Raw genomic sequence first — 13,023 nt, forward strand, 5'->3', positions numbered from 1 at the left:
TAAAAGGCACAGGGCATTATTACCTAGGTAATGAACAGATGCAGTGATATGTAAACAGCTTTCTATATTATTTTATGCATAGTTCATTAAGTAATAAACATTTGAAACTGCACAGGGGGACTCTCTGACGGCTCAAGGAGCCAGCAGCAGAAGGTTTGGCAGTTTGCAAACAATTACGGAACGCCGCTTTCTGCCTCGGAGACAGGGTTAAAATTTACAGAAAATGAAAACAAAAATAAAAATATGTAAGGGGTGTTATAGAGGTATTGTGGCTGTTCCATCAAAATCAATGAAGTTTGTGGTCTGCTGGCAAGAAAGAAAAAGATAGTAATAGGAAGCCGGTCATGCTGACCAGTCAATATTTTGTTAATTGAATGCTCAGTTGCCTGTTTATTATTTGATCACTAGCAAAATGCTCATTGTTATCATGGTCTGGATATATGTGGAGTTGTGGAGGCGATTATGGGGGGTACAATTTGTGCATTCTATGAACATCCACGGAATCTGTGCTGGTGGCTGCACCACCCAGTGTCAGAAAGTGTGAGTGAACGTCATGAGAGCCAGCGTGGTATAGTGGTTAAGAGCAGTGGACTCGTAATCTGGTGAACCGGGTTCACTTCCCCACTCCTCCACATGCAGCTGCTGGGTGACCTTGGGCCAGTCACACTTCTCTGAAGTCTCTCAGCCCAACTCACCTCACAGAGTGTTTGTTGTGGGGGAGGAAGGGAAAGGAGAATGTTAGCCGCTTTGAGACTCCCTAGGGTAGTGATAAAGCGGGATATCAAATCCAAATTCCTCCTCCTCCTCTTGCAGTACTTAAAAGCAAGTGTTGATTCTGCGATCCCTAGGTTGCTACCTGCCAAACTCTGATCCACCTAACACAGAAATGGCCAACCAGCAACCGAGCATCGTGTTAATAATGTCTGATCTCCATTCATTTATATTTTGACTTTGTCTCGCCTACTGTGTTATGCCTGAAGCAATTTGCTCTGCAAGCGCTTTTTCTGACGAGGGCTTGCTCATGGCACACTGCAGTTTGGATTGGGTAGCTCTGTCTGCTGAAGGGTGAGCAGTACTAGGGAAGGGGTCATAGCTCAGTGGCAGAATGTGTGCTTTGATCCCTGGCACCTTCAGTTTTAAAGGACCAGGTAGCTCTGGAGAGGTGCTGTAGGTTGGAGCGCACAAAGTACTGAATTGGATGGTAAAAGGTAAAAAAGGTACCTTGCATCCCATTCTGACAGCACAGAAGATGTGCACTGGCTTAATAAATGGTGATCTGCCAGGGAGATTCTTTTTGAAGTTTTGCTTGGGGGTGGGGATGGGGAACCCATGGTCATATCTTAGTATGGTATTCAGGTCTGGGACTTAATTCATATGCCTGTTGATCCCATGGTGTTGATTCATGCTGTTGAAGATGGTTGCTGCTGGCTGGCAGATTCTCCATGGCAGGAGACAGACTGCAGTGTGCAAACCAAAGGTGATAGGATAGAAGCACCATTGTCCACGGAGACCCTTGGATGGTTAAATCCAGTCAAAGGCGACTATGGGATTGTGACACTCATCTTGCTTTTAGGCCGAGGGAGCAAGCATTTGTCCACAGACAGTTTTCCGGGTCAAGTGGCCAGCATGACTAAACCGCTACTGGCACATGGAGGACTGTGACGAGTGCCAGAGTGCATGGAAACGGTGTTTACTTTCCCACCACAGTGGTACCTATTTATCTACTTGCACTGGCATGCTTTCAAACTGCTATGTTGGCAGGAGCTGGGACAGAGGAATGGAAACTCACCCCAACATGGGAATTCAAATCGCCGACCTTCCAACCAGCAAGCCCAAGAGGCTCAGAGGATTAGACCATAGCGCCACCCGCATCCCTTGAACTGGATGGACAGATAGTTGGATGCATTTTTCAGCAGTTTCCTAGGCCTTGCAGCAAGGAGTCCAACTGGGGTTGTATTTTGTCATTTTTAACATGATCCTGGAAAAGGGCAAAAGAAAGATGGAGACAATTTACAAGCCACCACATTCTCCTTTGCAACCCTCCTCCCCATCCTTCTGCCTGCCTGTGGGGAGATTGTTTTTAAATAGATCACCTATATATAAATCGTGCAGCGCAAACTAGCATTGTCTTGGGAGCTTGTGCATGAAAATGCAATTTTTCAAAGAGGTTCTCCCCCCTCCATTTTTATTTTTAAAAGGGGAGTGCACATCTTCTTCTCCCTTGCTCCCTATTGCCCAGGCTATATTTCATGCCATGTTCAAGTGGGATCTGGGTCCGTGTGGAATGAGAGTGGGGGAACCTCAGCATATTTCTTGTGATGGGTCACTTTGCTGCAAAGGGCTTTTCCAATGGGCCTTGTTCTTTGCTATTTTATCATGCCAGCAATGCTGAGGCAGCGTAAAACCCAGCCATGCCCTGTCAGCTCTGATGAAGTATTCTGTAGCTCCAATTGTAACAAAACTGTTTCCATACTTCTTCCTCCTTGTTGTTACTGTGGCAAAGCACACTGTCCCTTGCATCCCATTCTGACAGCACAGAGAATGTGCACTGGTATAATAAATGGCGATCTGCCAGGGAAAATCTTACAGAAGCTTTGCTTGGGGGTGGAGATGGGGAACCCATGGTCATATCTTAGTACGGTATTCAGGTCTAAGACTTAATTCATATGCAGAGAATGCTGCAATGTGGGTTACTGAATGAGCTGCTTGTTGATCTCATGGTGTTGATTCATGCTGTTGAAGGTGGTTGCTGCTGGCTGGCAGATTCTCCATGGCAGGAGACAGACTGCAGTGTGCGAACCAAAGGTGATAGGATAGAAGCACTATTGTCCACAGAGAAGCATCAGTGTTCATGGAGTGAATCTTTATTTCATATTTACAGGCTTTGCAGGCTTTTTGGGTAGCACTTCAAAAACCTGCCAAAACCATTTGACAAATGGAAATACAATAAATGCACAAAGTGAAGGGTGCATCACCTTAAAACTCTCCTAAATGTGGTGCCCCCAGCCTGGGTTCCTTGCTGCCATCCTTGCGTGAGATGCATGTCTCTATATGTAGGCAAACGACTCCTCCATGCACAGGGGGAGGAAAATAAAATAAAACCTTTCTGGGACTGAAAAGTGGCAAGAGAAGTTAGAGCCAGAAGTTAGAGTGAAATGCAGAGGGAGGGGAAGACATTAGGGCAAACCCAAAATGATGGTAAAAGGGAGTTCAGATGGCCAAGAAGAGGATGAGGAGCAAAGCGCCTCGTGAACAACTTGCTCCAAAAAGGATTGGAAGTAGACTGAGGCCTTTTGAGGCACCACCTTCAGGTGACCTGAATGTGCAGTGCTTCCTTGCTAGTTTTCTATATGCAGGGAGTTGTTGTTGTTTTTGCTGTAAGCAGGTGTATATGTAATATGCAATGGGCTCTTGCTGCCCTTGGGGTTTGGGAAGGAGGCATGACAGGGTCCTAGAGCCCTCCCATCTGCTCCCCAATGCCCAATAAGCACTTGTCCAGCTTGGGGATGGAGGAAGGAAGACTCCAGTACCCTGTCAGAACCCTCACACCTCCTTCCTGAAGCCGAGCAAGTGCTTACTGGGATTTCAGAAGGTGCCCTCCTTGGCTGCAGCCTGGTGCGACTACATAGCTTTGTGGTTGTTTAGTCGTTTAGTCATGTCCGACTCTTCGTGACCCCATGGACCAGAGCACGCCAGGCACTCCTGTTTTCCACTGCCTCCCACAGTTTGGTCAAACTCATGCTGGTAGCTTCGAGAACACTGTCCAACCATCTCGTCCTCTGTCGTCCCCTTCTCCTTGTGCCCTCCATCTTTCCCAACATCAGGGTCTTTTCCAGGGAGACTTCTCTTCTCATGAGGTGGCCAAAGTATTGGAGTCTCAGCTTCAGGATCTGTCCTTCCAGTGAGCACTCAGGGCTGATTTCCTTATGAATGGAGAGGTTTGATCTTCTTGCAGTCCATGGGACTCTCAAGAGTCTCCTCCAGCACCATAATTCAAAAGCATCAATTCTTCAGCGATCAGCCTTCTTTATGTTCCAGCTCTCACTACATAGCTTGCACCACCTAAATCCAGCTCTGCTGTAAGGGGCTACTCAGCGATGCAGTTTCCCAGGCCTGCCAGCAGCACCTGGAAGCTTATGGCAGCTGCCTGGACCCCAGTACCCTAGCAGAGCCCCTCAGTTCTGATGTGTGCCTTGAGCCCCTTACAGTGGGCAGGCGCCATTTAAATTTCCCACAATGCCTTGGAATGACACTGTGCTAAGCACTCTGAGCAACGTGGGAAATTAAGATGGCAGCCACCAGCCATTGGGGCCACCATCACTTGCAGCTAAGTCTGGCGGAGGGTGTCCCTCCACATAAGAGGGAGTGCTGATCCCCAAGTCCTTTGCCCCAAGGCCCACTCAGATATGGAGCCAGCTTTGCCACCTCCCACCTGGATTATGAAATAGAAGAGCAGACCTTGGAGGGCTTTTAATTTTGGAGGGCTCACTGTGGGCTTTTGCCACAATGGGAATTGGCAACTTCTGGAGCAAGGACCACACATATTGGTCTATTGTTGATGCTCTCCCATTCCATTAAAAAACCATTCGCATGTGTTTGCCTCTTATTTCAGTGACATGTTAGGATGTGCTTTGAATATTAAAAAAGGGTAAAAAAAACTTTGCACATTTAATTCCTCACTCAGCTGACACGCTGATCAAATCTACAAACAATTTCAGTGATAGCTTTGTAATCCAAATGGTTTTAATGGACTAAAGTGGCTTGATGATCACTGAACGGAAGATATTGTTATATCTACATGAGTCACACATTTGGCATGAATATTTTACATTTTATAGTCTTGGGATATGAAAAGCAACATTTATTAACATTTCTGGCACTGTTTATATACATGTCTGCTGGCTTCATCTGCTTGCTTAAAAAGCTGGTTGATATTAATGACGTTTGTTTGCCAGACAATTCCACATTTGTTCTCTTCTCATTGTCTGCAGTCTGTTGGCATCATTGTTTCTAGACTCATTACTTCTCCAGAGTTACAAAAGGACAGCAACAAAAGGCATTTGCTCATTTGCATCTAAAGTAGAACCTCCTTGATCCATGGCAGTATACCCTGATGTAGCAGATGCCAAGGACAAACACTTCAGTTTTCCTGGTCTGCTTGTATGCTTCATGGAGGCAATCTGGCTAAGAAGCAAATTGCGCAGTGGAACTGTCAGAGCAGAAATTCAGGGCAGAAGCCCAGGTCCACACTCAGCAGAATGACCTGGAGACCCCCCAAATGCAGCAAATAATTATCAAATGTGACATCTGATGACTGAGGAGGGGACAATATGCATCCCTATCAGGACAGATTTAAACCTCTCATCCCAACTCAATACTACATATACTTTGATGGGGAAAAGGGTGGTCATCCAGCTCCTTGGCTGAGGATTAGCCACTCCTGCTGTAATGGATATCATAGAATGATAGAGTAGGAACGGACCCAAGGGTCATCTAGAGCAACCCCCTGCTATGCAGGAATCCCAACTAATTTCGTGGCCTTAGTGGTGATGTTGACTGTCGTGAAAAAGCCTGTGGCAGTGATTGGTTGGGTTGCCTGATTCTCACAGTAGGTCAGGCATGGCAGAATAGAAGGAGATGTTAGAGAAGACACCAGGCCCCAGACCAAGGGACAAAGTGCCAAAGATTAGAGGGTTGTAAAAAAGGCATGGAGAAACATGGACCACTTATAATATCTAACTCCTCGAAAGATTCCATCAACAGTGTGACCGAAAATGTTTACACATCACTTGGGAAGATAGGCAAACTAATGCCAATGTACTGGAAAAAGTAAAGATCACCAGTGTTGAAGCAATGATTCTTCAACATCAGCTTCATTGGACTGATCATGTTGTTTGGATACCTGATTATTGTCTTCCAAAGCAACTGTTCCGAACTAAAAAATGGAAAGCGTAATGTTGATGGTCAACAAGAGATTTAAAGACTCTCTCAAGGCAAATCTAAAAATATGTAGAATAAACATTGGCAACTGGGAAACATTGGCCTGTGAGCACTCCAATTGGAGAACAGCCTCTATCAAAGGTCTCTTCAAAGACTTTGAAGATGCTCAAACTCATGATGAAAGGGAGAAATGTGCTAAGAGGAAGGCATGATTGGCAAACCCTCACCGTGATCATCTCCTGCCCAGAAACCTATGTCCCCACTGTGGGACGTGTGGATCCAGAACTGGCCTCCACAGTCACTTATGGACCCACTGTTAAAACCGTGCTTATGGAAGACAATCTTATTCAGCTACAAGTGATTGCCAAAGAAATGAGGCAGAGAGTGAAAGGGATGAGGATCACACATCCTACTTTGCAAAGGTTAGTCCTCTTTTTGAAGGGTTGTGGGGTTTGAGTCTGGTTTAAAGGTAAAGAAACTTGGACGGGAGAGCACCTTGAAGTAATAATAATAATATAATAATAACTTATTATTGGGACACAGGTGGCGCTGTGGGTTAAAGCCTCAGCGCCTAGGACTTGCCGATCGAAAGGTCGGCGGTTCGAATCCCTGCGGCGGGGTGCGCTCCCGCTGCTCGGTCCCAGCGCCTGCAACCTAGCAGTTCGAAAGCACCTCTGGGTGCAAGTAGGTAAATAGGGACCGCTTACCAGCGGGAAGGTAAACGGCGTTTCCGTGTGCGGCTCTGGCTCGCCAGAGCAGTGATGTCACGCTGGCCACGTGACCCGGAAGTGTCTCCGGACAGTACTGGCCCCTGGCCTCTTAAGTGAGATGGGCGCACAACCCCAGAGTCTGTCAAGACTGGCCCGTACGGGCAGGGGTACCTTTACCTTTACCTTTTAACTTATTATTTATATGCCACCCATCTGACTGGGTTACCCCAGCCACTCTGGGTCGCTTGCAACAAATTAAAACACAGTAAGACATCAAATGTTAAAAATTTCCCTATACAAGGCTGTCTTCAGATGTCTTCTAAATCAACAGCTGGCCCACAGGCCATTGCCTTCTACACATGCCTTCTACACACTGCATTTCTATCTGAAGGACAGCAATTATTACTAAATTTGCACCTGTACATATAAATGAGCAAAGCTTATGGGAAAGTGTGCCTTGATGTCTCTCCCCCTCTTTTTGTCTTTTTCATTTTGGTGAGGTGTATGACGCCATACAGGGACGCGGGTGGCGCTGTGGGTTAAACCACAGAGCCTAGGACTTGCCGATCAGAAGGTCAGCAGTTTGAATCCCCGTGACGGGGTGAGCTCCCATTGTTTGGTCCCAGCTCCTGCCAACCTAGCAGTTCAAAAGCACGTCAAAGTGCAAGTAGAAAAATAGGTACCGCTCCGGCGGGAAGGTAAATGGCATTTCCGTGTGCTGCTCTGGTTCACCAGAAGCGGCTTAGTCATGCTGGCCACATGACCCGGAAGCTGTACGCCGGCTCCCTTGGCCAATAAAGCGAGATGAGTGCCGCAACCCCAGAGTCGGTCACGTCTGGACCTAATGGTCAGGGGTCCCTTTACCTTTACCTTTATGATGCCATCTTAACAGAAATAAGACTTTGTAAGGAAAGGTAGGAGAAAGAATGGGCAGGGATGGGAAATGCATGTGGCTGGGAGCTGCAGAAGTGACAGATTGTACTGCAGTATGGAAGATGCTTTAAATTGCCTGTCAGTTAATGAGGTTTGAGTGTGAGTCAGCCAGCCTCTGTTCCAGGGGTTGAGCTAGAAGACCTTCAGATGCCTCCCGGCGCTACAGTTCAAGGCTTGCTCGATTGAAAACAAGTTGCCACTGAGTTCAGTTCGTGGCCCTGTGTCTGGTTCATTACATCTGGTTTCACCAGTCACATTTTGTTAGACCTCTGAACAATCACCAGTCTTTGTGACATTTCACTGGAAGAAACCTGTTATCCATTGAAGAACGGGGTGGTTGGGGGAGGAAAAGAAATGTTCTGAGCACAACAGAGAGGAGAGCGGAGAAGAAAAACACACCATCTAGTTGCTAAATGAAAAATGTCAGGACGTACTTCTTCCTTTCAAGTACTTGTTTTCAAGTTTTAAAAAGAAATACTGAATTAATTTATTGCTGTCAGAAAGATCAGTTAAATCAGAAGTCTTCAGGCAAATAATTCTGAGAAATCTCACCGACAGAAGTGTCATTTCCTTCTTTTATTTTGTTAAAAACACACACACACACACCAAAACCCTCTCTTATCCCTCCAACATCTGCTTACAGATGTGCACTGAGATTGTGAACAAAACGCGACATTTTTTAAGAGAACCCCCCCCCTGCATTGTTTTCCCTTCCTCTGTCTCTGGGGAATGCCTCCAACAGCAGTAAGCAAACTTCATAACTAATCTTTCAAGGGGGGGGGGGATCTACAAAAGGGGGGGGAGAGACTTGTTTCCTTCCTGAAAATGCTTTGTCTTCATACATTATGAAGAGAATTAAGAAGGCCATTCCATGTTGCAGTCACACTGCAGGGAAGCAGAACCGTTTCAATTAAACGTATGAGGATCTCTGACTAAGAGAAAAAGGATATCAGTTGCTGGGAATCAAAGTTGGGCAGTGTGCCACTTCACTCAGGTCCCGTTTCATAGAATCATAGAACTGGAAGGGACCCTGGCAATCATCTAGTCCAAACAAACAGCTTGCAGGCTTCTCATGAGCATCTGATTAGCCACTATGAGGACATGAAGTTGGAGTAGATGGGCCTTTGGCTCAGTTCAGAGAGCCAGTGTGGTGTAGTGGTTAGGAGCGGTAGTCTTGTAATTTGGTGAACCGGGTTTGAGTCTCCGCTCCTCCACATGCAGCTGCTGGGTGACCTTGGGCTAGTCATACTTCTCTGAAGTCTCTCAGCCCCACTCACCTCACAAAGTGTTTGTTGTGGGGGAGAAAGGGAAAGGAGAATGTTAGCCGCTTTGAGACTCCTTAGGGTAGTGATAAAGCGGGATATCAAATCCAAACTCTTCTTCTTCTCTTCTTCATCAGGGACTTCGTCTGTTCTCATCTGCTTTACACCAGAGCTAGCTCACCATTCTCCACTCTGACTTGCTGTGGATCCCGGGTAGAAGTGTAGGTGGGTTCCCACAAGACAAGACACAGTGATAACAGCAAGAACAAACAGAACCGGACAACAGGGGCAAAGCCACCACTTATATAAATTCCTTAAGGCCTCGGACACTCCCACTCCCAACGTGATTGGCTCTCCAAACTTCCAAGCTGCGAATCATAAGTCAGAGTCCCAAATCCTGAAATGTTCTGTGATTGGATATCATGTATCAAATCAGAACACAGGGCTCAGAATCCTTAGTCCAGACTCAAGCTTAGGCAAACACAGACCACTGAATATATAACATCCCCCATCACTTTTTGCACTCTGAGCATGGGCTCCGATCCCTCCCCAGGGAGGAGAATATAAGGAAGTGGCAATTAGAAAAAGAACCTCCTGTTTTTTTGCCATTGTTGGCGCAGCGCAACTGACCGTTGTGCCTCCTTGGAAAGCCAAGTTGGAGCCCCTAATGGACACCTGGATTAATCCCGTCTGGAACACAGACATGGATCGCCTTACACAGAGAAGGAGGGCTTTAAAGGGTGTCTCAGAATGGGGCAGCTTTGATTTCTGTTCTTTTGCTTCATAAAGAGGGGACAGCGTACTCTATATCTTCCGACCTGTCATGGAGAGACTGTATGGGGGTTGACTGAAAGTAGGGTAATGCATGAGGCACAGGATTCTTTCAACAGAATGAATCACAGCATGCATGAGAGCAGAGTGCTTACCAATATTACACTGGTAGATACTTTTCCTGGTTCTTTGCTGTGTTTTGCTTTGTACGGGCTTGCAAATGAAATGATTCTGCGTGGTTTTATATTTGTTGTTGGTAGTGTTTAATGAAAATAATAATAAATAGTTTTCTTTAAAAAAGGAAAAAATAATGCCTTTATAAGCAGCTGTAGTTTCTTGAGCATTCATCCTCATCTGTTTGCAGGGAGATTAGATGATATTGCCTATTTAATGAGCATCTATTTCTGATTTGTTTGTGGGGAAGGTAGATGATGTTGCCTCCAAAAAGTGCTATCCCACACTTCCCAGTGCGTTTTCCTGTCACTTAACTTACTGCAAAAAGTATGTTTTTGCACAACTTGAATTTGTCAGTATGCGATTAAATACCCCCTCCAAATAGTGGCAGCCTGGAAGCAACCTGTGTGTGGCTGTGCACACCATGAAGAATTAGCCTGCAGCCATAGTCTTGAGCTCCCCTTTCAAAGGTTGAAGCCCTCAGTGATTATAAGATTGATACTGAGGTCTTACCAAACCTAAACAAAAGGATTTCCCTTTGAGAGAAGAATTGAAGGAGGAGCAGGAAGAAGGGATGCTTCTTTCCTTTTCAATTCTGTCATGGAAATGTTGCCCTGTGCATTTTCATACCTGCCCTCCAAAGCAGACTCCAAAATGAGACTTTCTTGCCCCTCTATCCTTCCCTAAATATGCTCCTCTGAGCCCCCTGAACTGGTACCACCACTGGCAGAGGAAGAGGAGTGCAGGGGGAGCACACTGTCCCCAGGAACGCGATCCTGGTGGGGTGCCATCGTGACTGCCCCCCGCCTGCACTGGGTGCCATGCCCCTGCATACGGCTTGCCCCACCCCAGGACACACGCCACACCCATGCGGCCGATGCGCCCCACCCCTGGGATGCCGCCCTGCCCCTGGGACGCACACCAGCCCCGCCCCCACCTGCTCTCCGCCACTGGGCAGCACATCTCTGCCAAGATAACATCTAGTTCCATCCTATTTTTTAAAATAAGCTGTGGGATGGAGATATCTATCTATTTATGATCAGGATCACTTTTGCCTGTTTCTTACCCATTATTCTGCTCCAGTATGCTTCTGGGCTTTTAAAAAAAATGTTTTAAAATATCTATTTATTCTAATCCATTCTGTTTCAGCCCAAAATCTCAATTTACTCTATGAGATGTACTATACAGTGGTACCTCTGGTTGCAAATGGCATCCGTTCCGGAAGCCTATTCGCAACATGAAAAGAACGCAACCCGCAGCAGCACGTCTGCACATGCGCGGGTTGCAATTTGCCGCTTCTGCGCATGACGTCATTTTGCGCTTCTGCTCATGTGCGAGTGGCGAAACCCAGAAGTAACCCTTTCCGGTACTTCTGGGTTGCCGCGGGACGTAACTTGAAAGAACGTAACATGAAGCAGACGTAACATGAGGTATGATTGTATATATGTAATGTATTGTAAGACTATTAATAAAGCTTGTTACACTGCAAAAACAAACAAACAAAAAATATTACAAGATGCCAGTAGCCCTCCAATGGCCACCTTGCAATGGGTACCCAACCCAAGTAGTGTTGTGTCCCTGAAACCTCTTGCCAGTTGGAGGACTGGGGACCACATGACAGGGTTCTTCTATATCTGAACAGGCAGGAATATTTGTCTCAATAAAACTTGAGAAGTGTGAAACCCAGTGGATATTGATTTGCCTATTAGTTTCAAGATGTGCAGATTAGAGGTCATTTTGAACAGGAATTGGCAAAGACTAAGTTCATCAAGGACTACTGAATAACATTTAACTTGTTTTGTGTAATCCTATCTGGCCAGGATGGCAGGAAGTGAGGAGGAATTAAAGAACCTTTTAATGAGGGTGAAAGAGGAGAGCGCAAAATATGGTCTGAAGCTCAACATCAAAAAAACGAAGATCATGGCCACTGGGCCCATCACCTCCTGGCAAATAGAAGGGGAAAAAATGGAGGCAGTGAGAGATTTTACTTTCTTGGGCTCCATGATCACTGCAGATGGTGACAGCAGTCACGAAATTAAAAGACGCCTGCTCCTTGGGAGAAAGGCGATGGCAAACCTAGACAGCATCTTAAAAAGCAGAGACATCACCTTGCCAACAAAGGTCCGTATAGTTAAAGCCATGATTTTCCCAGTAGTGATGTATGGAAGAGAGAGCTGGACTATAAAGAAGGCTGATCGCCGAAGAATTGATGCTTTTGAATTATGGTGCTGGAGGAGACTCTTGAGAGTCCCATGGACTGCAAGAAGATCAAACCTATCCATTCTGAAGGAAATCAGCCCTGAGTGCTCACTGGAAGGACAGATCGTGAAGCTGAGGCTCCAATACTTTGGCCACCTCATGAGAAGAGAAGACTCCCTGGAAAAGACCTTGATGTTGGGAAAGATGGAGGGCACAAGGAGAAGGGGACGACAGAGGACAAGATGGTTGGACAGTGTTCTCGAAGCTACAAACATGAATCTGACCAAACTGTGGGAGGCAGTGGAAGACAGGAGTGCCTGGCGTTCTCTGGTCCATGGGGTCACGAAGAGTCGGACACGACTAAACGACTAAACAACAACAACATCTGGCCAGGAAAGGGGGAACTTGAAGGCAGATGACCCCCCCCCCCCAAATCCAAAGCACTGCTGGTCTTGCCATGGTAGACCAGAAGGTTAGGTGGCATGTGAGTTAGCCAAGTTGTTCCTTTAAAAAAAGATTTCCATTGTCTGCAAAAATCCTATTGCCCCCAGGATGCTCTCCCAGGGGCCATAGGATTGTGTTTGTTGATTTAAGAGCAATAAATAATATCCCTGTTGAGTAATGTTATGAACAGCTTCCCCTGGTTTTTTGTTTCATTTATGTTCGACGGGCAACATTTTCCGACAAGTTTCAGAGACAGCTAAAACCCGGAGCGAATGCATTTCCATACACAAAACTAGCTGTGTCCCCTCTAAATATCTGATGTTACCAGTTTAGCTTCTTGCTATATGTTATGCAGTGCTTTGTGCAAGCAGAGAGAGACTCCGGCACAAAGCATTCAGAATTGATATCCTTCCTTCTCGCTCGGCTCAGCCAAGCCAGGGAGATTTCCTCGGAGCAATCTGAGCACCAAATACTACCACCCTGTCTTTCAAAAACATACAAAGCCCTGTATATTTGATATCTTGTAGGCTCCTGCTTGGCTTCAAAGGGAGATTATATTTGCTGGGCAAGTTGTCGATAAAACATAAAAT

At 46.1% G+C, this 13,023-nt stretch overlaps 1 protein-coding gene across 3 annotated transcripts in view; it reads left to right on the plus strand.

The window, feature by feature from the left end:
* LOC307217616 overlaps positions 1-13,023 on the plus strand; it is an 84,759-nt gene that overhangs the window by 14,016 nt on the left and 57,720 nt on the right. The window lies entirely within an intron of this gene.

Source organism: Podarcis cretensis (genome assembly GCF_951804945.1).
Source record: "Podarcis cretensis genome assembly, chromosome: 6".
In the NCBI taxonomy this organism is placed as follows: Eukaryota; Metazoa; Chordata; class Lepidosauria; order Squamata; family Lacertidae; genus Podarcis; species Podarcis cretensis.